Raw genomic sequence first — 24,465 nt, 5'->3', positions numbered from 1 at the left:
AGAAGCCCGGAGAGGAGACATTCAGTAGCCGCTCAGGGGGCTTAAGCGTGACATCACTAAGCCCCGCCCCCATGCTGGCAAACCATCGAATTCAGTGATCTCCGTGGAGGGGGCGGGGCTAAAATGACGCGATTGTGTCATTTTAGCTCCGCCCCCTCCTCTGAGACCCGAGGATTGCGGCATTTTAATGCCGCGATCCGGGGGACAGCTGGGGTCCTCCCTGAATCCGGGAGGGTTGCCCACCCTTCCGGGGGGCCGGGAGTAAGCCCCGATTTTCGGGAGACTCCCGGAAATTTCGGGAGGGTCGGCAACCCTGTGTAAGGGACAGAGCAGAGCTGCCACCACATCATACAGGCTATTAAGCCTAGACATATATGTTATTGCTTATGGGATGGGTTTGGGAATGTGGTGCCCCCTGTGTTGGTAGGACTGGTCTGCTCCAGGTCAGCACACGCTAACACTTTATTAACTCTTATTTTTCCTATCACATTGTATATATTTTGTGTTTTAATTCCACCTTCACTTCCCTACATAGCACTTATGTGCTTCTTATTAACCCTTACTAATTTTCATTTGTGTGCTGCCCTGGAGTACTCAGCCTGTGTCGGCATGTTGGGGGCCCACACCCCAGACCCATACCCAGTATTAGGGACCCCCAGTGACAGAGAGGCCTTGACGTCCGGCCTGGGGGCTTAGCCCTATATCTGCAGATATATGCAACCAAGATCTCTGTATTATCTGATTAATATGTAGTTATTTTCTCATTCATTGTGCAATTGGGATACAAAATGTTTTTTCCTAGACAGAATTACCCCTCCCTTTTGGCACCTGAATGACACACCTCTGATTGAGCAGCTTACCAACAAAAGTGTACCACATCATACAGTGTAAGGGATAGAGCGGAGCTGCCACCACATCATGCAGTGTAAGGACAGAGCGGAGTTGCCACCACATCATGCAGTGTAAGGGACAGAGCAGAGCTGCCACCACATCATGCAGTGTAAGGGACAGAGTGGAGCTGCCAAGTGTGCTGTATAATTTCAGGAGTGCCTCATGTGTGCTGTATAATTCCAGGGGTGCTGCTAACAGGGCCGGATTTGTCACTAGGCCCGTGAGGCACGGGCCTAGGGGCGGCACCTAGTACGGGCGGCAGCTGTCAGTCACCCGCTTGATTTTTTTTTTTGTCAATTTAAAAAAAAAAAATAGTGTGAAGTGAACCTGCGCGGCAAGCGGTAGCAGTGGGCAAAGTGCTGCTGCTGCTGGAGGAAGGAACCAGGCGCTGCTGCCGGAGGATGACTGCTGGCACTGCTGTGGGAGGAGGGGACCTTGCGCGGCTGTGAGAGCGTCTCAGCAATGATGAGGTAGGAGGGTACCCAATGCGGCCGTTGTTAGCAGGGAACCAGCGCTGCTGCTGGCGGAGGGGACTGGCGGGGCTGCAGTAGCAAGAGACCCAGCACGGCTGGCAATAGCAGGGGACCCGGCGTGTCCCCCCTGCCTAGCATCCTCCCTCTAACATGTGAAGCTCCGCCCGGTGCCTCCGTCCTACCTCTACCCGGAACTTCGGAAGCTAACTCTCCTCTCCCCCATCCTCACCCTTACACGATGCTGCAGCTCCTATCCCCGCCGAGGCCTGCCATTAAGCTGTGGCTTCTCTCCTCGTCCCTGCTGAGCCACCCTCTAGCTGGCAGCAGCTCTGAGCAGGAAAGCCGCTTCTCATCTCCCACCTCTGCGCAGAGTCGCAGACCAGCAGCAACTGGAAGCTCCCCGCCGCCAGGAGAGCAGTGGCACCAGCATAGACAAGGACCCAAAGGTAAGAACAGGATGCCAGCCTCCCACGACACTACCCTGCACCTCTCACCCCCTTGTATTCCTCCGGTTCAGTCCAGACTAATTTGTGTGATGTCATCACACCATACACCTAATGGGGGGGGGGGGCGGCTAAAAATGTTGTGCCTAGGGGCGGCTCGGCCCCTAAATCCACCCCTGGCTGCTAAGTGTACAGTATCAGCCCATGTGTGCTGCATAATTCCAGGAGTACCTCAAGTGTGCTGTATAATTCCAGCAGTGCTGCTATTTGTACTGTATAATTCCCAGGGTGCTGCTAAGTGTACAGTATCAGTCCATGTGTGCTGCCAAGTTTGCTGTATAATTCCAGGAGTGCCTCGTGTGTGCTGTAAAATTCTAGGATTGCCTAATGTGTGCTGTATAATTCCCGGGGTGCTGCTAAGTGTACAGTTATCAGTCCATGTGTGCTGCCAAGTGTGCTGTATAATTCCAGGAGTGCCTCATGTGTGCTGTATAATCCAGGAGTGCCTCATGTGTGCTGTATAATCCAGGAGTGCCTCATGTGTGCTGTATAATTCCAGGAGTGCCCATGTGTGCTGTATAACTCCAGGAGTGTCTCATGTGTGCTGTATAATCCAGGAGTGCCTCATGTGTGCTGTATAATTCCAGGAGTGCCCATGTGTGCTGTATAACTCCAGGAGTGTCTCATGTGTGCTGTATAATTCCGGGGGTGCTGATTTGTGTGCTGTATAATTCCGGGGGTGCTGATTTGTGTGCTGTATAATTCCAGGTGTGCTGCCAAGTGTACAGTATCAGTCCATGTGTACTGTATAATTCCAGGAGTGCCTTATGTGTGCTGTATAATGCAGGAGTGCCTCATGTGTGCTGTATAATGCAGGAGTGCCTCATGTGTGCTGTATAATTCCAGGAGGGCCTCATGTGTGCAGTATAATTTCAGCGGTGCTGCTATGTGTACTGTGTAATTCCCAGGGTGCTGCTAAGTGTACAGTATCAGTCCATGTGTGCTGCCAAGTGTGCTGTATAATTCCAGGAGTACCTCAAGTGTGTTGTATAATTTCAGGAGTGCCTCATGTGTGCTGTATAATTCCAGTGGTGCTGCTACGTGTACTGTATAATTCCCAGGGTGCTGCTAAGTGTACAGTATCAGTCCATGTGTGCTGCCAAGTGTGCTGTATAATTCCAGGAGTGCCTTAAGTGTGCTGCATAATTCCAGGAGTGCCTCATGTGTGCAGTATAATTTCAGCGGTGCTGCTATGTGTACTGTGTAATTCCCAGGGTGCTGCAAAGTGTACAGTATCAGTCCATGTGTGCTGCAAAGTGTGCTGTATAATTCCAGGAGTACCTCAAGTGTGTTGAATAATTCCAGGAGTGCCTCATGTGTGCTGTATAATTCCAGAGGTGCTGCTATGTGTGTAGTATCAGTCCATGTGTGCTGCCAAGTGTGCTGTATAATTCCAGGAGTGCCTCAAGTGTGCTGTATAATTCCAGGAGTGCCTCATTTGTGCTGTATAATTCCAGTGGTGCTGCTATGTGTGCTGTATAATTCCAGGGGTGCTGCTAAGTGTACAGTATCAGTCCATGTGTGCTGCCAAGTGTGCTGTATAATTCCAGGAGTGCCTCAAGTGTGCTGTATAATTCCAGGAGTGCCTCAAGTGTGCTGTATAATTCCAGGAGTGCCTCATGTGTGCAGTATAATTCCAGCGGTGCTGCTATGTGTACTGTATAATTCCGAGGGTGCTGCTAAGTGTACAGTATCAGTCCATGTGTGCTGCCAAGTTTGCTGTATAATTCCAGGAGTACCTCGTGTGTGCTGTAAAATTCTAGGATTGCCTAATGTGTGCTGTATAATTCCCGGGGTGCTGCTAAGTGTACAGTTATCAATCCATGTGTGCTGCCAAGTGTGCTGTATAATTCCAGGAGTGCCTTGTGTGTAATTCTAGGGGTGCTCCTAAGTGTGCAGTATCAGTCCATGTGTGCTGCCAAGTATGCTGCATAATTCCAGGAGTACCTCGTGTGCTGTATAATTCCAGGAGTGCCTCATGTGTGCTGTATAATTCCAGAGGTGCTGCTATGTGTGTAGTATCAGTCCATGTGTGCTGCCAAGTGTGCTGTATAATTCCAGGAGTGCCTCAAGTGTGCTGTATAATTCCAGGAGTGCCTCATTTGTGCTGTATAATTCCAGTGGTGCTGCTATGTGTGCTGTATAATTCCAGGGGTGCTGCTAAGTGTACAGTATCAGTCCATGTGTGCTGCCAAGTGTGCTGTATAATTTCAGGAGTGCCTCATGTGTGCTGTATAATTCCAGTTGTGCTGCTAAGTGTACAGTATCAGTCCAAGTGTGCTGCCAAGTGTGCTGTATAATTCCAGGAGTGCCTCATGTGTGCTGTATAATTCCAGGGGTGCTGCTTAGTGTACAGCATCAATCCCTGTGTGCTGCCAAGTGTGCTGTATAATTCCAGGAGTACCTCATGTGTAATTCCAGGAGTGCCTCATCTGTGATGTATAATTCCAGGGGTGCTGCTTAGTGTACAGCATCAATCCCTGTGTGCTGCCAAGTGTGCTGTATAATTCCAGGAGTGCCTCGTGTAATTCCAGGAATGCCTCATGTGTGCTGTATAATTTCAGGAGTGCCTCATGTGTGCTGTATAATTCCAGTTGTGCTGCTAAGTGTACAGCATCAGTCCATGTGTGCTGCCAAGTGTGCTGTATAATTCCAGGAGTGCCTCATGTGTAATTCCAGGAGTGCCTCATGTGTGCTGTATAATTCCACAAAACATGTGTGGGTGTTTCGTATATCCTACCGCTGCGGGCGGTGTAAATGAAGCAAATGCCAAATTTGCAAGGATCAAAAACCCGGGAGCGACCCGGCATTTTTGGTGTAAAATGGGTATTAACTGACATGGCTCCCCGTCAGCAAGCTCAGGTCCAGGTCGACATGGACACTGCCTAAGTGTACCGCATCCCCCCGCATGGCTCGCTGTGCTCGGCACACTATTTTATTCTTCCTCCACGCCCTAGTGGATGGTAGGGCATGAAATACCGCCTGTCGGCACGTCGGCTGAAAAATTTGTAAAAATTTGCATGTCGACCTTTTTCATGTCAACCTTTCCCATGTCGACCTTTTGACCATGTTGACCTATTGCCTGTCGACCTTTAAACCCCGTCGACCTTTTGACTGTTGACTTTTAGACCCTGTCAACCTATTGTCTGTCAACCTTTAAACCCTGTCGACCTTTCCACTGTCGACCATATGACTGTCTATCTTGAGTCATTCTATGATCAGCCGGATACCGACGCTCCTATCCTGGCCTGACACAGGCTATACTGGACAGGATTGGAGTGACGGGGCCCAGCAAGGCCCAGGAGTTCCATGACTGGCGGCTGGAGGGTTCTGAGCCTCCCTGGATTCAGCTGGCCAGGGCCTGGGTGCAGCCGGATAGGATTGTGGACCAGGCTATGTGCAGCACTTGGCCATACAGGTGACCCCCAGACATTTGACGAGCTGGCAGTGGTGATTGAGCAGTACCTTACAATGGGAAAGCTGAATAACGCCAGGTCAGGATACGTGCCAATACCGAAGCCCAGAACTCGGGTGCCAGTGGTTAAACCAAAGGTTTCGCCTTGTGTGTTTTGAATTTGGCGGCCCTGGTCATGTGAGAGCTGATGGATTGCACTGCAGGCAAAGCAGCTCGGCCTGTGGTCAGCACAAAGCGGAAACCACCCTGTTCCAGGCACTGGTGCAGTTGGAAGGCTGGGAGATCTGGGCACTGGTGGATACTGCTGGTAAGCTCCCTATTGTCACTGCCAACATGGTTCCTCCAGGAGCTGACGAGGTCCTGCCTCCAGTCCGGGTGTTGTGTATCCATGGCGATGTTGAGGAGTGTCCCCGGGTGTACTTACCCCTGACCATACAGGGCCGACCATTAGAGCAGAGTTGCCTACCCTCCCAGAATGGCCAGGAGGATCCCGAAAATCGAGTCCACCTCCCGGCCCCCCCGGGGTGGGCAACCCTCCCAGATTCTGGGGGGCCCCCATGCCACCCCCCGATTGCAGCATCTTAACCCTGACCTGATTTAAATACAGCAATCTGTGGAGGGGGCTGGGCTAAAATGTCCACACCCACATCATTTTAGCCCCGCCCCCTCCACAGAGATCTGTGCATTTGGGTTTTACATCCTGGGGGCGGGGCTTAATGATGTCATTCTCAAGCCCCGCCCCCAGAACTGCAGCTGGAAGTCTCCTCTCCGGGCTTCTCCCGGAGAGGAGGCTGATAAAGTTGGCAACCCTGCATTAGAGGTGGTAGCTGCGTTGACCCCCAGACCACCTTATACATTAATCCTGGGCCGTGACTTCCCGTTGCTGCAGGAGCTGGTTACATGGCATGACTCTGTCAGTCAGCCACTGAAGCAACTCAGGGGCCAGAGACCAGAGACTACCAAAGCTTGGCAGCTGGGAGAGCTACCGAAGATAATGAATCCCCAGGAGACCAAGTCTGAGGCCCAATGGAACCCTGTTGGTGAGTGTATATCATTGCAGGACTTTGAGCGAGACCAACGTGGTGACAGCAATCTGGTACACGCCTTTTAGACTGTTAAAGTGGTTAATGGGAGGGTGAGTGCTGCTTTACCGTCAGAGGGTGCGCCATATTTTGTGCTAAAGAATGATTTGCTGTATTTTGTTACTACTTTACAGGGAAAAGGGTAGATCAGCTCTTAGTTCCCCGAAAACTTGTGCGGTTGGTATTGGAAGCCGCACATACGCTTTTGTGGGGAGACCATTTAGAGGAGGAGAATACTCAGTCAAGAGGTATTGTCAGGAATGCCCAGTGTGCCAGAAGACAGACCCACGGCCAGAGTTTAGGGCTCCACTGGTACCGCTCCCTATCATTTCCGTGCCTTTTGAGCGGATTGGTATGGATCTGATAGGGCCAGTAGAAAAATCTGCTCGAGAGAACCAATTCAAACTAATGGGAGTGGGTTATGCCACCAGGTACCTGAAGGCTATACTCCTGACCTGCACCATTATAGCACCATTGCCAGAGAGCTACTAACCATGTATACCGACTTAGTAATATCGAAGGAGGTCTTAATGGACCAAGGTACACTGTTTGTGTCCAAGCTGATGAAAGATTTATACCTATGGTTTCCATTACCACCTTTATGCTGATGATACCCTAATCTATCTCTCCTCCCCCGACCTATCCACATCACTCCTGTCCAAGGTCTCCGAATGCCTCACGGCCATCTCAGCCTGGATGACCCAACACTTCCTGAAACTAAACATGGCTAAAACTGAACTTCTAATCTTCCATCCCCCGAACATCCCCTTTTCTCCCACTATCTCCATCAGCATTGGTGAAACCGAGATCACGTCCACCGACCAAACGCGCTGCCTCGGTGTCATCATTGACTCCTCCCTCTCTTTCACCCCCCACATTCGTGCTCTCTCACAGTCTTGCCGCTTTCACCTACACAACATCTCACGCATCAGACCATTCCTCTCCACTGACGCGACCAAAATTCTCATTTACTCTCTTGTCATCTCCCGCCTTGACTACTGCAACATCCTTCTCTCTGGGCTACCTCTCACCCGCCTCGCACCTCTCCAAACCATTCTTAACGCTGCTGCTAGGCTCATCTTCCTCTCCCGCCACTCTACCTCTGCCTCCCCCCTCTATCTATCTCTTCACTGGCTCCCCATTCCTTTCCGAGTTCTCTTTAAACTCCTCACCACCACCTACAAGGCTCTCTCCTCCTCCACCGCTCCTTACCTCTCTTCACTGATCTCTATCCACACTCCCTCCCGTCCTCTTCGCTCCATCGCTGACCGCCGACTGTCCTCTCACCTAATCACCTCCTCCCACTCCCGTGTCCAAGACTTCTCTCGCACTGCCCCCCTGCACTGGAACAACCTCCCGCCACCCATCAGGCTTTCTGATTCCCTTACCTCCTTCAAGCGCTCCCTCAAAACCCACTTTTTTCGACTAGCCTATCCCTCCTCCTAACCTCTTTTGATCCTCCTATCCTGCCTCCGTTCCCCTCCATTCCTACTTATCCTGTTGTTTTTCGTTCGTCCACCCACCTATTTTTAGTATGTTAACTCTTATGAGTAGGGTCCTCCTGCCTCACGTACTCACCCTACCTCTTTACCTCACCTGTCCTCCTGTCCTGTTCTTCCCTTCCTCTACTTCATCTTCAGTCTCCTCGACAATTTTGACACCTACTTCTGAACTGATGCTGATTTTATTTCTACCAGCTATACCCCTATTTATACTGTATTTTTCAACACACCCTGTACGTTACCTTGTCATTTGTTTTTTGTTTGCTATGTACGGCGCTGCGGACACTTTGCGGCGCCTTATAAATAAACGTACTACTACTTCTACATACCAGTTGTTAAAAGTAGACAGTATTACCGCCGCAGTGTACCACCCGCAAACAGATGGCCTGGTAGATAGTATTACCGCCTCAGTGAGTGTACCACCCGCAAACAGACGGCCTGGTAGACAGTATTACTGCCTCAATGTACCACCCGCAAACAGATGGCCTAGTAGACAGTATTATTGCCTTAGTGTACCACCTGCAAACAGACGGCCTGGTATACAGTATTACCGCCTCAGTGTACCACCCGCAAAAAAACGGCCTGGTAGACAATACTACCGCCTCAGTGTACCACCCGCAAAACAGACGGCCTGGTAGACAGTATTACCGCCTCGGTGTACCACCCACAAACAGACGGCCTGGTAGACAGATAGACCGCCTCAGTGTACCACCCTCAAACAGACGACATGGTAGACAGTATTACCGCCTCCGTGTACCACCCGCAAACAGACGGCCTGGCAGACAGTATTACCGCCTCAGTGTACCACCCGCAAACAGATGGCCTGGTAGACAGGATTACCACCTCAGTGTACCACCCGCAAACAGACGGCCTGGTAGACAGGATTACCGCCTCGGTGTATCACCCGCAAACAGACGGCCTGGTAGACAGTATTACCGCCTCAGTGTACCACCCACAAACAGACGGCCTGGTAGACAGTATTACCGCCTCAGTGTACCACCCGCAAACAGACGGCCTGGTAGACAGGATTACCGCCTCAGTGTACCACCCGCAAACAGACGGCCTGGTAGACAGTATTACCGCCTCAGTGTACCACCCGCAAACAGACGGCCTAGTAGACAGGATTACCGCCTCAGTGTACCACCCACAAACAGACAGCCTGGTAGACAGTATTACCGCCTCAGTGTACCACACACAAACTGACGGCCTGGTAGACAGGATTACCGCCTCAGTGTACCACCCGCAAACAGACGGCCTGGTAGACAGTATTACCGCCTCAGTGTACCACCCGCAAACAGACGGCCTGGTAGACAGTATTACCGCCTCAGTGTGCCACCCGCAAACAGACGGCCTGGTAGACAGTATTACCGCCTCAGTGTACCACCCGCAAACAGACGGCCTGGTAGACAGTATTACCGCCTCAGTGTGCCACCCGCAAACAGACGGCCTGGTAGACAGTATTACCGCCTCAGTGTACCACCCGCAAACAGACGGCCTGGTAGACAGTATTACCGCCTCAGTGTACCACCCGCAAACAGACGGCCTGGTAGAAAGGTTTAATTAAACCCTAAAGCCAATGATAAAAAAGACAGTGTCTCAAGAAAAATGAGTATGGGATCTGCTCCTACCTTACTTGATGTTCACGATCAGAGAGGTACCCCAATCTTCTACAGGGATTAGTCCCTTTCAGCTCCTCAATGGGAGACAGCCAAGAGGGATTCTGGACCTCTTTAAAGAAGGAAGGGAAGAACAACAGTGACAACATCAGAAGCAAAGGTATGACCTTACCACAGTTATCCGGTCCTTTAAACCGGGAGACGAGGTGCTACTGCTTGTGCCCACTACAGAGAGTAAGAGCGAATGCCCGTCCCCCCTACGCCGAATGAATGTCCAAGTGTTCATGCATATGGATGTGTACTCTCACACATTGAATCACATGCGGCTGAACGGGTGAAAAATCAAAAATGAGGATTAAATATGGTTTGAGGTAACATGTTTAAAAAAGGGGCAGACTAGATGGGCCAAGTGGTTCTTATCTGCTGTCACATTCTATGTTTCTATGTTGCCATCAAATCATTTTTTTATCCATTCACAAATAAAAATCAGTCTGGGCTGCCTTTATGGGGTGGTCATGTGACATCAGCTGCCGAGCGCAGGCCGGGGGACGTTCACAAGGGGATGCCCAGTGTTCCGAGGTTACAGCCCACTATCCACACCCTTTCCATCCCAATCTGTGCATACGACTTGGTGAGTGCGATACTCGCCAAAGGCAAAAAGTATAAGAACAACAGACTAATCAATCTCAGGCACACAAAACAGTCCTGCTGCTGCTAAAAGTCCAAAAGACAGCTCAGTCATATACCATCATTAGAGACAGCTCAGCCATATACCATCATTAGAGACAGCTCAGCCATATACCATCATTAGAGACACATACCTCCCAACATGACCCTCTCCAGGAGGGACACAATGCTCTGTTTCTGGACTTCCCTTGTAATGTATGATTGCCATCACCTGTGGTATAGCACCTTGCTTACCCATTTACCTGTTTAAAACAGGTGATGGCAATCATACATTAAGAAGGAAGTCCAGAAACAGAGCAAAGTGTCCCTCCTGGAGAGGGTCATGTTGGGAGGTATGGAGACAGCTCAGCCAAATACCATCAATAGAGAAGCTCAGCCATATACCATCGATAGAGACAGCTCAGCCATATACCATCTATAGAGACAGCTCAGCCATATACCATCAATAGAGAAGCTCAGCCATATACCATCAATAGAGAAGCTCAGCCATATACCATCAATAGAGAAGCTCAGCCATATACAATCATTAGACACAGCTCAGCCCTATACCACCAATAGAGACAGCTCAGCCATATACCATCAATAGAGAAGCTCAGCCATATACCATCATCTGACACAGCTCAGCTATATACCATCAATAGAGAAGCTCAGCCATATACCATCGATAGAGAAAGCTCAGCCATATACCATAAATAGAGACAGCTCAGCCACATACCATCGATAGAGACAGCTCAGCCATATACCATCGACAGAGACAGCTCAGCCATATACCTTCATTAGAGACAGCTTAGCCATATACCATCAATAGAGACAGCTCAGCCATATACCATCATTAGAGACAGCTCAGTCATATACCATCATTAGAGACAGTTAAGCCATATACCATCAATAGAGAAAGCTCAGCCATATACCATCAATAGAGACAGCTCAGCCATATACCATCACTAGAGACAGCTTAGCCATATACCATCAACAGAGACAGCTCAGCCATATACCATCACTAGAGACAGCTCAGCCATATACCATCAATAGAGACAGCTCAGCCATATACCATCATTAGAGACAGCTCAGTCATATACCATCATTAGAGACAGTTAAGCCATATACCATCAATAGAGACAGCTCAGCCATATACCATCATTAGAGACAGCTCAGCCATATACCATCAATAGAGACAGCTCAGCCATATACCATCATTAGAGACAGCTCAGCCATATACCATCAATAGAGACAGCTCAGCCATATACCATCACTAGAGACAGCTTAGCCATATACCATCAATAGAGGCAGCTCAGCCATATACCATCATTAGAGACAGCTCAGTCATATAACATCAAGAGAGACAGTTCAGCCATATACCATCAATAGAGACAGCTCAGCCATATACCATCAATAGAGACAGCTCAGCCATATACAGTCATTAGAGACAGCTCAGCCATATGCCATCAATAGAGACAGCTCAGCCATATACCATCATTAGAGACAGCTCAGCCACATACCATCAATAGAGACAGCTCAGCCATATACCATCGATAGAGGCAGCTCAGCCACATACCATCGATAGACAGCTCAGCCATAAACCATCAATAGAGACAGCTCAGCCACATACCATCGATAGAGACAGCTCAGCCATATACCATCATTAAAGACAGCTCAGCCATATACCATCAATAAAGACAGCTCAGCCATATGCCATCATTAGAGACAGCTCAGCCATATACCATCAATAGAGACATCTCAGCCATATACCATCCACAGAGACAGCTCAGCCATATACCATCAATAGAGACAGCTCAGCCATATACCATCAATAGAGATAGCTCCGCCAAATACCATCAATAAAGACCTGTGAAAGATATGGATTGGAGATATTTCATAGCACTGGAATTAATGTCTAAAATACACCTGGAACTTAAAACGATTTCATATATGAGTCAAGAATCAATTTATAGTCACCACGATTCCAATAATAACCATTCTTCTGTAAAAGTTCACACAAGTCTCTTTATTGTATCCAAAAGGAAAAAAAAAATTGAACCCCCCTCCTCCCAGCACCCGGGGACAACACTCCCCATCTACCCCCTAAAAAACACTGAACCTGGGTCAGCCCTGCCTTAAATATTATATATATATTATTTAAGGCAGGGCTGACCCAGGTTCAGTGTAAATGGTGCAGACCCAGGTCCGACCCAGGTCAAAGTGCTGGGGTATAAAGCTGGGACAGACCCTGGATACTCCAGCATTCAAAGACCAGGGTCCGACCTGGGTTTCGTACAGCGAAGGGGTTCGCACAGTGGCTCTGCGCATGCATATTTTTACCCACATCATGTGTGGACTGAATTGGATGAAGACCGAGCAGACCTTAATCAGAGCCCTTGTTTCAGTAGGAGTACTCTGCTCCGGGGTTCTGTCTCCTTTCCAATTACTGGCACTTCGGCATGTGTTGTATGATCAGAGTGCCACCCCTACGGACTGTGTGTATATGTGTGTGTATGTATATACAGTATATATATATATAGCAGTTGCACAGCCCGGCACTCAGCTTGCTTAGTCAGGGTTAAAATGCTCGAGGTGCCTTCATGTGACTAGTAGTCCAAAATACCAACAAATAGAAGCATCACTCACGAGGCTGTTCAATTTCAAAAAGTATGTATTTATTGGAATAAAGACATACTTTTTTAAATTAAACAGACTCGTGAGTGCCGCTTCTATTTGTAGGTATATATATATATATATATATATATATATATATATATATATATATATATATATATATATATATATATATAGAACAGGGGGTTTGTTCGGCACTCTCGGCTAAAGTGACATCCACCGTGGTGCCTTCCTAAGCGATTGGTATAAACATGTAATCTCTAAGGCACATAGCCCTGGAAAGGAGGAAGCGGCACTCTCCGGATTTGTAAATCAAGCAATTTTTAGTGCATCAAAAAAGTTTACAACATGGTCGTCATAGTGGTCAACGTTTCAAGGCTAGTGTGCCTTTTCATCAGGACGAAGTTAAGTGCTGTTAGTGCTGTGCAATTTCTTCTCTTTGCACAGCACTAACAGCACTTAACTTCGTCCTGATGAAAAGGCACACTAGCCTTGAAACGTTGACGACTATGACGACCATGTTGTAAACTTTTTTGATGCACTAAAAATTGCTTGATTTACAAATCCGGAGAGTGCCGCTTCTTCCTTTCCAGGGCTATGTGCCTTGGAGATTACATATATATATATATATATATATATATATATATATATATATATATATATATATTTATACTGCTATTGGGTGCTACAAACCCAAAACGTGAACTTAAAATGTTTATTTATTCAGTCTCTGAGTGCCACTATTCATCTGCCACACAACTGTATATATTATGTATATATATATATATATATATATATATATATATATATAAAACACAAATGGGTCCCGAAGGATGGTCCAAAGAAACGGCACTCGAAGGTCTTGATAATGCAGAATTTAATATACAACGTTTCGGGGGTCCACAGCCCCCGTCGTCAGGTAACAGTACATATAATAAAACCAATCACCTCACCTTATATCTAAGCGTGCAGCCAGTCAGCCGGGTCCACGGCGTCCTCACAGCTTCCGGGCGGAAGTTGTCATCTGACGCACTTCCGGTCCGGCGTCCCCGTTGCCGGGATACCGCAAGCCTGTGACGTGATGCACGCTCGCATAGCATCACGTTACCAGGCAACAGGTCTCCTGGAGTCAGTGCCGGAACCACGGCCTGACTTTGGCTAAAATAAAAACAGAAACAGAAAACTGTTACTTAGCTGCGATGGTATAGTGCAGCACTTAGAGACGTTTATAACATGCAGAATGGACCTCAATAGAAAAATGCAACAATTTCAGACAGTAATGAAAGTCAAGCATTTGCAAATACAATAAATAGCAATGTAATGAAAGACGTGTATGCATTCCGATGTTCAGGGCTATAAGTACATAAATATTTTATAGTAATGCATTCCATGTTATACGTTCATTTAGGCCATTAGGAGAAACAGTTCCTAAACGATAGATCCAGTTAGCCTCCAATTTAAGGAGGATCTTCTGTCGGTCTCCCCCTCTAGTGAGAGGGGGGACATGATCCACTATCATGTAGCGGAGGGATGATAAGGCATGGCCACATTGTTTGAAGTGGGATGCCACTGGTTGGTCGTTCGGCTTGTCAGCTAGGGCCGCCTTTATTGCGGACCTATGAAGTGCCGCCCTCTCCTTGAACTGTCTAGTCGACATGCCGACATAGTACAGTCCACAAGGACAAATAATGATGTAGATAATGTACTTAGTACTGCAGGTGAGTACATGTTTGATCTTATATTCCTTTTGCAGATGAGGATGTTTGAATGAGCAGCCGGTGATTAAGAATTGACAGGTGACACACTTTATACATTTGTAGCATCCTGGAGCTTTATGCCTAATACTTGATTGTAGACTGGTATCAAACCCTGTTATGTCGGAGTGGACCAATTTGTCCCGAAGGTTGCGTCCCCTGCGATAACAGACCATTGATCTTGATGTAGAAAAGCATTTAAGCTCTTTGTCTGTGGCTATGATAGGCCATAATGCCCGATTGGCCACAGGGAGTACGGGGCTATTAGCATCGTACGTAGTGGTCCAAGGGAAGACATCCTTATGCTGTCGGACATTGGGTTTTAGAAGATTTTTTCTATCCAGTTTAAGGACTTTTTGTTTAGAAATGAGTAAGTCCTTTTTGAGGTATCCCCGATCTTGAAATTTAGAGACAATGATGTCTAGTTGTTCCGGAAGCTCCTCAATATTGCTGCAAATACGGGCTGCTCTAAGCATCTGGGAATATGCCAACCCCTTCTTGAGAGGGGGCGGATGATGGCTGCTGGCTAATAGCAGCGTATTCCTGTCAGTACTTTTGTAGTAGATGTTAGTAGAGATATGTCCATTTTTTAAAGAGACGGTGACATCTAAAAAGTTAATGCTCTCCCTGCTCCAATTGAAGGTCAATTTAATGGGCCCTGGTTCTTGATTGATGGTCTGCATGAGATCAATGAATTGCTGAGGGGTGCCCGACCACATCATGAACAAGTCATCGATGTATCGACATAGCAGAACGATGTATTGGCTGTAGTCATTGTTGGCAAAGAACACTTTCTCTTGTGCCACCATAAATACATTGGCATAAGAGGGTGCCACAGCAGATCCCATGGCACACCCCTCTTGTTGTAAATACAACTGGCCATCAAATAAAAAGTAATTTCTGGTTAAAACCAGTTCCAGAAGCTGTAAGAATAAATTTTTATCAAAGGAAAAATTTTCGCCAAGGCCTTCCAGGAATCGCTGCATTGCTAGCAAGCCTTGCTGGTGGGGTATGGACGTATACAATGCAGTGACGTCCATGCAGCACAATATTGTATCTGGAGTGATGTTTGAAGTCTGCTCCAGTCTGTTAAGAAAGCAGGTAGTGTCTTTTAAATGTGTGTCTTGTGTGACCACATGAGGTTGTATAAGGCAGTCCAACATTTGAGACACCGGCTGGTACAGACTATTCATCGCCGAAATTATCGGTCGTCCTGGGGGATATTTGGCATCTTTGTGTATTTTTGGTACACTATACAGTACTGGAATTACTGGATGTTTGGTGATGAGAGTGTTCAGCGTTTTTTGATCAATTTTTTTATCCAACAATGCTTTCTGCAAAATGCCCGTCAGTTCTTTACTATATGTCTCAGTAGGGTCAAAATTAAGCTTCTTGTATACCTGTGTATTGGAGAGTTGTCCCAATAACTCCGACCTGTAGTCACTTAAATTTTGAATGATGATCGCCCCGCCCTTATCTGCGGGGCGTATTGTGATGCTTTTATCTTCACTCAAAGTTTTTAAGGCTTGATTCTCTTCTTTAGAAAGGTTGGAGTGGTAGGGGGTAGGAGCAGCCGCAAATCTGGTCATAGATGTGTCCATGAGACGAGTAAACGTTTTGATAGAGGCGTTATTAGAGGGGGGATCGAAAGAGGATTTACTGTGTGACTGTAGAAAACCACTGACAGGGTTTTGAGTATTTTCAGTGGGGTGATGTTGGAAAAACTCACGCAATCTGAGTTTGCGGTTCATCCGGTGTAGATCTAGTTGCCATTCAAAGGCATTGTGTCGGTTTGTCGGGACAAAAGACAAGCCCCTCTGTAAAACCTTATGCTCTGTTGGTGTCAGTGGACGGTCAGATAAATTGAAGATATTGTTTACTTCTTGTTTGTTGGTTTTGATGATCCTCTGCCCCTGGCCGCCTCTGCGGGTTTTTTTGTATCGCGACCCTTTCGGGTCGTGACCCCTAAAGGGGGTTTCTGTGCAGTGTTTTCGTCAGATTCATTAGGAGCAAAGTCACTATCAGAGGCTGATGACTGCTGTGTCCTCTCTCTGCCCTGGTGTCGACCGCGCCAACTGCGTCTTGGCTGTGAGTTGTAGCCTCTAGTGCTAGGTTCAGTACCGGTGATCCAACGGTAGACTTGGTTTGACTCATAGTCAGATTTAACCGTTGCCAACTTCGTTTTCTTAAAACGGGCCAATTCCCGGCGGTACGTTTCACACTGATTTTTGAGTTTGGTCGACCACGAATCAAATTCAGGGGCTTGTAGGAGTGTTGCACACTCAGTTCGGACAGCCTCCAATTTTTCTCTGGTGCTTTTAAGATCCTTGCCCGCTTCCTCCACCACCAGCAGCATCAAGTCCAGACTGCATTTGTTAAGGACTGCAATCCAACGCCTGCAGAACTCTGGACTTGACCTGCCAATGGTGGGGACATTGCGGACCCGGAAGCCCCTCGGTATTAGGCGCTCTCTCCAATAGTCAGATAGTGTCTGGCCATGTAGCAGATAGTCTATTTCCCGTTTTTGCAATTTCAGCAAAGTATGGTATAGGTCCTCATTTTCTGGATTGCCAACTGGTTCCTGAGCAAATAGAATGCCTGCGGCTTCATCTTCGGAAATGGTTAATATTTCCCCTATAGGGGCGATGATCACACCAGATTGTGTGCTTGAAGATTCCATAATGCAGGAACAACGTTCAATCAGGTAAATGTGAAAACAAATGAAGGGGTGGGTGCCTTGCTCCTTGATATCCACTAGGGATGTCTGGATATACTTGCTGCGAGCTGGCACTCCAATGCAAAGCAGTCAATGGCCCCGGTGCCTTTAGCCGATTGAATAAAACACAAATGGGTCCCGAAGGATGGTCCAAAGAAACGGCACTCGAAGGTCTTGATAATGCAGAATTTAATATACAACGTTTCGGGGGTCCACAGCCCCCGTCGTCAGGTAACAGTACATATAATAAAACCAATCTTGCGGTAAACCAGGCTTGCGGTATCCCGGCAACGGGGACGCCGGACCGGAAGTGCGTCAGATGACAACTTCCGCCCGGAAGCTGTGAGGACGCCGTGGACCCGGCTGACTGGCTGCACGCTTAGATATAAGGTGAGGTGATTGGTTTTATTATATGTACTGTTACCTGACGACGGGGGCTGTGGACCCCCGAAACGTTGTATATTAAATTCTGCATTATCAAGACCTTCGAGTGCCGTTTCTTTGGACCATCCTTCGGGACCCATTTGTGTTTTATTCAATCGGCTAAAGGCACCGGGGCCATTGACTGCTTTGCATTGGAGTGCCAGCTCGCAGCAAGTATATCCAGACATCCCTAGTGGATATCAAGGAGCAAGGCACCCACCCCTTCATTTGTTTTCACATTACCTGATTGAACGTTGTTCCTGCATTATGGAATCTTCAAGCACACAATCTGGTGTGATCATCGCCCCTATAGGGGAAATATTAACCATTTCCGAAGATGAAGCCGCAGGCATTCTATTTGCTCAGGAACCAGTTGGCAATCCAGAAAATGAGGACCTATACCATACTTTGCTGAAATTGCAAAAACGGGAAATAGACTATCTGCTACATGGCCAGACACTATCTGACTATTGGAGAGAGCGCCTAATACCGAGGGGCTTCCGGGTCCGCAATGTCCCCACCATTGGCAGGTCAAGTCCAGAGTTCTGCAGGCGTTGGATTGCAGTCCTTAACAAATGCAGTCTGGACTTGATGCTGCTGGTGGTGGAGGAAGCGGGCAAGGATCTTAAAAGCACCAGAGAAAAATTGGAGGCTGTCCGAACTGAGTGTGCAACACTCCTACAAGCCCCTGAATTTGATTCGTGGTCGACCAAACTCAAAAATCAGTGTGAAACGTACCGCCGGGAATTGGCCCGTTTTAAGAAAACGAAGTTGGCAACGGTTAAATCTGACTATGAGTCAAACCAAGTCTACCGTTGGATCACCGGTACTGAACCTAGCACTAGAGGCTACAACTCACAGCCAAGACGCAGTTGGCGCGGTCGACACCAGGGCAGAGAGAGGACACAGCAGTCATCAGCCTCTGATAGTGACTTTGCTCCTAATGAATCTGACGAAAACACTGCACAGAAACCCCCTTTAGGGGTCACGACCCGAAAGGGTCGCGATACAAAAAAACCCGCAGAGGCGGCCAGGGGCAGAGGATCATCAAAACCAACAAACAAGAAGTAAACAATATCTTCAATTTATCTGACCGTCCACTGACACCAACAGAGCATAAGGTTTTACAGAGGGGCTTGTCTTTTGTCCCGACAAACCGACACAATGCCTTTGAATGGCAACTAGATCTACACCGGATGAACCGCAAACTCAGATTGCGTGAGTTTTTCCAACATCACCCCACTGAAAATACTCAAAACCCTGTCAGTGGTTTTCTACAGTCACACAGTAAATCCTCTTTCGATCCCCCCTCTAATAACGCCTCTATCAAAACGTTTACTCGTCTCATGGACACATCTATGACCAGATTTGCGGCTGCTCCTACCCCCTACCACTCCAACCTTTCTAAAGAAGAGAATCAAGCCTTAAAAACTTTGAGTGAAGATAAAAGCATCACAATACGCCCCGCAGATAAGGGCGGGGCGATCATCATTCAAAATTTAAGTGACTACAGGTCGGAGTTATTGGGACAACTCTCCAATACACAGGTATACAAGAAGCTTAATTTTGACCCTACTGAGACATATAGTAAAGAACTGACGGGCATTTTGCAGAAAGCATTGTTGGATAAAAAAATTGATCAAAAAACGCTGAACACTCTCATCACCAAACATCCAGTAATTCCAGTACTGTATAGTGTACCAAAAATACACAAAGATGCCAAATATCCCCCAGGACGACCGATAATTTCGGCGATGAATAGTCTGTACCAGCCGGTGTCTCAAATGTTGGACTGCCTTATACAACCTCATGTGGTCACACAAGACACACATTTAAAAGACACTACCTGCTTTCTTAACAGACTGGAGCAGACTTCAAACATCACTCCAGATACAATATTGTGCTGCATGGACGTCACTGCATTGTATACGTCCATACCCCACCAGCAAGGCTTGCTAGCAATGCAGCGATTCCTGGAAGGCCTTGGCGAAAATTTTTCCTTTGATAAAAATTTATTCTTACAGCTTCTGGAACTGGTTTTAACCAGAAATTACTTTTTATTTGATGGCCAGTTGTATTTACAACAAGAGGGGTGTGCCATGGGATCTGCTGTGGCACCCTCTTATGCCAATGTATTTATGGTGGCACAAGAGAAAGTGTTCTTTGCCAACAATGACTACAGCCAATACATCGTTCTGCTATGTCGATACATCGATGACTTGTTCATGATGTGGTCGGGCACCCCTCAGCAATTCATTGATCTCATGCAGACCATCAATCAAGAACCAGGGCCCATTAAATTGACCTTCAATTGGAGCAGGGAGAGCATTAACTTTTTAGATGTCACCGTCTCTTTAAAAAATGGACATATCTCTACTAACATCTACTACAAAAGTACTGACAGGAATACGCTGCTATTAGCCAGCAGCCATCATCCGCCCCCTCTCAAGAAGGGGTTGGCATATTCCCAGATGCTTAGAGCAGCCCGTATTTGCAGCAATATTGAGGAGCTTCCGGAACAACTAGACATCATTGTCTCTAAATTTCAAGATCGGGGATACCTCAAAAAGGACTTACTCATTTCTAAACAAAAAGTCCTTAAACTGGATAGAAAAAATCTTCTAAAACCCAATGTCCGACAGCATAAGGATGTCTTCCCTTGGACCACTACGTACGATGCTAATAGCCCCGTACTCCCTGTGGCCAATCGGGCATTATGGCCTATCATAGCCACAGACAAAGAGCTTAAATGCTTTTCTACATCAAGATCAATGGTCTGTTATCGCAGGGGACGCAACCTTCGGGACAAATTGGTCCACTCCGACATAACAGGGTTTGATACCAGTCTACAATCAAGTATTAGGCATAAAGCTCCAGGATGCTACAAATGTATAAAGTGTGTCACCTGTCAATTCTTAATCACCGGCTGCTCATTCAAACATCCTCATCTGCAAAAGGAATATAAGATCAAACATGTACTCACCTGCAGTACTAAGTACATTATCTACATCATTATTTGTCCTTGTGGACTGTACTATGTCGGCATGTCGACTAGACAGTTCAAGGAGAGGGCGGCACTTCATAGGTCCGCAATAAAGGCGGCCCTAGCTGACAAGCCGAACGACCAACCAGTGGCATCCCACTTCAAACAATGTGGCCATGCCTTATCATCCCTCCGCTACATGATAGTGGATCATGTCCCCCCTCTCACTAGAGGGGGAGACCGACAGAAGATCCTCCTTAAATTGGAGGCTAACTGGATCTATCGTTTAGGAACTGTTTCTCCTAATGGCCTAAATGAACGTATAACATGGAATGCATTACTATAAAATATTTATGTACTTATAGCCCTGAACATCGGAATGCATACACGTCTTTCATTACATTGCTATTTATTGTATTTGCAAATGCTTGACTTTCATTACTGTCTGAAATTGTTGCATTTTTCTATTGAGGTCCATTCTGCATGTTATAAACGTCTCTAAGTGCTGCACTATACCATCGCAGCTAAGTAACAGTTTTCTGTTTCTGTTTTTATTTTAGCCAAAGTCAGGCCGTGGTTCCGGCACTGACTCCAGGAGACCTGTTGCCTGGTAACGTGATGCTATGCGAGCGTGCATCACGTCACAGGCTTGCGGTATCCCGGCAACGGGGACGCCGGACCGGAAGTGCGTCAGATGACAACTTCCGCCCGGAAGCTGTGAGGACGCCGTGGACCCGGCTGACTGGCTGCACGCTTAGATATAAGGTGAGGTGATTGGTTTTATTATATGTACTGTTACCTGACGACGGGGGCTGTGGACCCCCGAAACGTTGTATATTAAATTCTGCATTATCAAGACCTTCGAGTGCCGTTTCTTTGGACCATCCTTCGGGACCCATTTGTGTTTTATTCAATCGGCTAAAGGCACCGGGGCCATTGACTGCTTTGCATTGGAGTGCCAGCTCGCAGCAAGTATATATATATATATATATATATATATATATATATATATAGTTTGTTGGAGGCGGCGGCACTCGGTCCAAAATGGAATGAAAAGTCAGGAGACTGTGTAGATTAACACCAATATATATATATAACCAAGATTATCAGCGGCACTCGTAGGACTTTGAATTTAACAAACACGCAGACACTGAAGTCTGGGGGCAATGTTTCGGTTTTAATCAACCGTTTTCAAGCTTAAAACGTTTCAAAATACCAGTATTTTGTAACCGGTAAATTGATTGTGGAGCTTTCATATTGCAGCTGGTACCGTTTTAAAGCAGTTAAAAATTGGCAATATGCCGTGTTAAAACTGCAATGTGAAAGGGGCTTTACTGATTAGCCTCATATAAAACGTTACATATCCAGCTATATTATACCCCTTTGACATTGCAGTTTTAACACGGCATATTGCCAATTTTTAACTGCTTTAAAACGGTACCAGCTGCAGTGTGAAAGCTCCACAATCAATTTCCCGGTTACAGAATACCGGTATTTTGAAACGTGTTAAAAGCAGGATCCTACACGTTTCTGAGCCGTTTTCCCTGCAGTCTGAACAGCTCAGAAACGGTATTTGCTACAAATGATAACCACACGTGATCCCCGCCCACAAGCAGGAAAAAAAACATTTAAAATGACATTGTATGGCTTTCTATGGGTGAAACGGGCTGAATCTGAAAGGTACAAAATGGTATTTAAACTGCAATATACCTTTACAACATGCAATATGAAAAGGGTTTAACTGGCTTTTGACCAGTTTTAATTATGCACATAATACATGCACACATATATTGTTTTGCTATAATACCCTCTCATATATAAATATATTTTTGTATTCTATGATTAGAATCGAATTAGCTGTACACATGTATTCTATATTGACTCATCTTATTATATATATATATATATATACACACACACACACACACACACACACACACACACACTATTGCTATACATACACACACACATATATATATATATATATATATATATATATATATATATATATATATATATATATACCTTAAATGAGCCACAATCCACAAAAGCCTTTTATTCCAAGTGGAAGCCATTTATTCAATCTCTAGATGAACATTCAAAACAACAGGTACTAAACTACTTTGACAGAAGACTTTAGCCCAATGTGGACGCCTCTTTTGGAAATGTATAGCTTTAAGGTGAAGATTTAAGGAAATCCGACTCTAAATATCTAGCCTGAAAATACATCCAGTCTCCTATCCTTATAGATCAACCTTATAGATCAACCTTGTAGCTCATTTTGGAAACCATAGCGGCTGGACTATATGTTGTGAGATGTTATTCAACCTAGGTTCAATATTGGTTATTCTCTATATGCTTAGGTTTTATTAGGGTTTTAGGAAGAAGGTTTTGAAGAAACAGATAAATATAGATGCCTAAGACCAGAATAATGTGTCGAATGCGTAATTTGAAACCAACTAAGATTTCTGAATATACTTCTGACCCCCCCCCTCCCCCCCCCCTTCCCTCCCCAAGTGTACCTGTCTACGTGTCAAAATTATGTGTTGTTAGAATAAGATTATGGAGTATGTGTCATATAGGCATTAGTTAAGTGAAGTTAGATAGGAATTCATGAAGAGAAAGGGCAAGTATTTTAGTTTCTGTGGGCCCAAATGACAAGAGCCTACGGTATATTATAAAAACTAAGGGCACCTTACTCCGCAGCTTATGACCTACAGAAAGTAACATTCAGATAATTTATGAAGATATAGGGGTCAAGACGGAGAACCTGTATCTACCGAAGGGTAACATTTAAAAACTCATCGAACCATAACCCTTTATCTTTACAATTATAATTTTCTTTCTAATGTCTGGACTATATATTTATGGAAATATGTAATGACATGTCTTTACTTGTATGATTCTGAAAAATTTTCAAATAAAAAGATATTTAAAAAAAAAAAAAAAAAAAAAATGTTAACATAAAATGTAGTTTATCACTATACTTTAGTTACATTCTATGTATGGAATTTTATTTAATATTCAATTAGTACTGTAATAACTGTAACAGACACAGGCACTCGTGGACAATGTCGCTGGTGCTTAGTATTGGATACACGAGGTCTGATCAGGAGACAAATCCTAACTTGAAAGTGCAGCAATTTACAGTATATTGTGCCACCTGTATATATACTGTACATGTACCCATATTATATATATATATATATATTTCCAGATTATATATCTCCATACTATATTCTCTTGGATAACAGCCTCATACAATAAACTATACATCAATGTAATACTCTAGAATTCCTATACAATAAGTTACACGTCTATGTAATAGATGACAATTATGTGAGGGGCTTTCCGATGGCATTTAATTGGTGGCTGTCACGCGTGATTAATTGCCTGTGATGTTACCCCATCCCCCACCCGACACAGAGACCCCCTGTGTGTACATACTCACCCCCCCCCCCCCATATATATATATATATATATATATATATATATATATATATATGTCGATAGGTTCTGGCACTCACTAAACGTACATACCTGGCCTGTTGCCATCCGCATTCAGGAGACAAGCAGGTCCCCACATACAGCAAAGCCCGGCGGCACTCAGGAACAAATGAAAGAAACTATGAGAGTCATATTTGCCTGTGGCTGTAGTTTCTTGTTGTTTCTTTCATTTGTTCCTGAGTGCCGCCGGGCTTTGCTGTATATATATATATATATATATATATATATATATATATATATATATATATATATATATATATATATATATATATACATATAACCAATGATATATGAGATATA

At 45.8% G+C, this 24,465-nt stretch overlaps 1 long non-coding RNA gene across 1 annotated transcript in view; it reads right to left on the bottom strand.

The window, feature by feature from the left end:
* The window catches only part of LOC146036393 (uncharacterized), a 69,027-nt gene that overhangs the window by 31,756 nt on the left and 12,806 nt on the right, over window positions 1-24,465 (bottom strand). The window contains exon 2 of the long non-coding RNA XR_014460814.1: window positions 9,495-9,594. This is a non-coding gene — a long non-coding RNA (uncharacterized LOC146036393). The remainder of the gene's footprint in view (window positions 1-9,494; window positions 9,595-24,465) is intronic.

The sequence above is a fragment of the Crinia signifera genome, chromosome 9, assembly GCF_055691185.1.
Source record: "Crinia signifera chromosome 9, ASM5569118v1, whole genome shotgun sequence".
NCBI lineage: Eukaryota > Metazoa > Chordata > Amphibia > Anura > Myobatrachidae > Crinia > Crinia signifera.
This window is presented reverse-complemented; position numbering and strand designations above follow the sequence as displayed.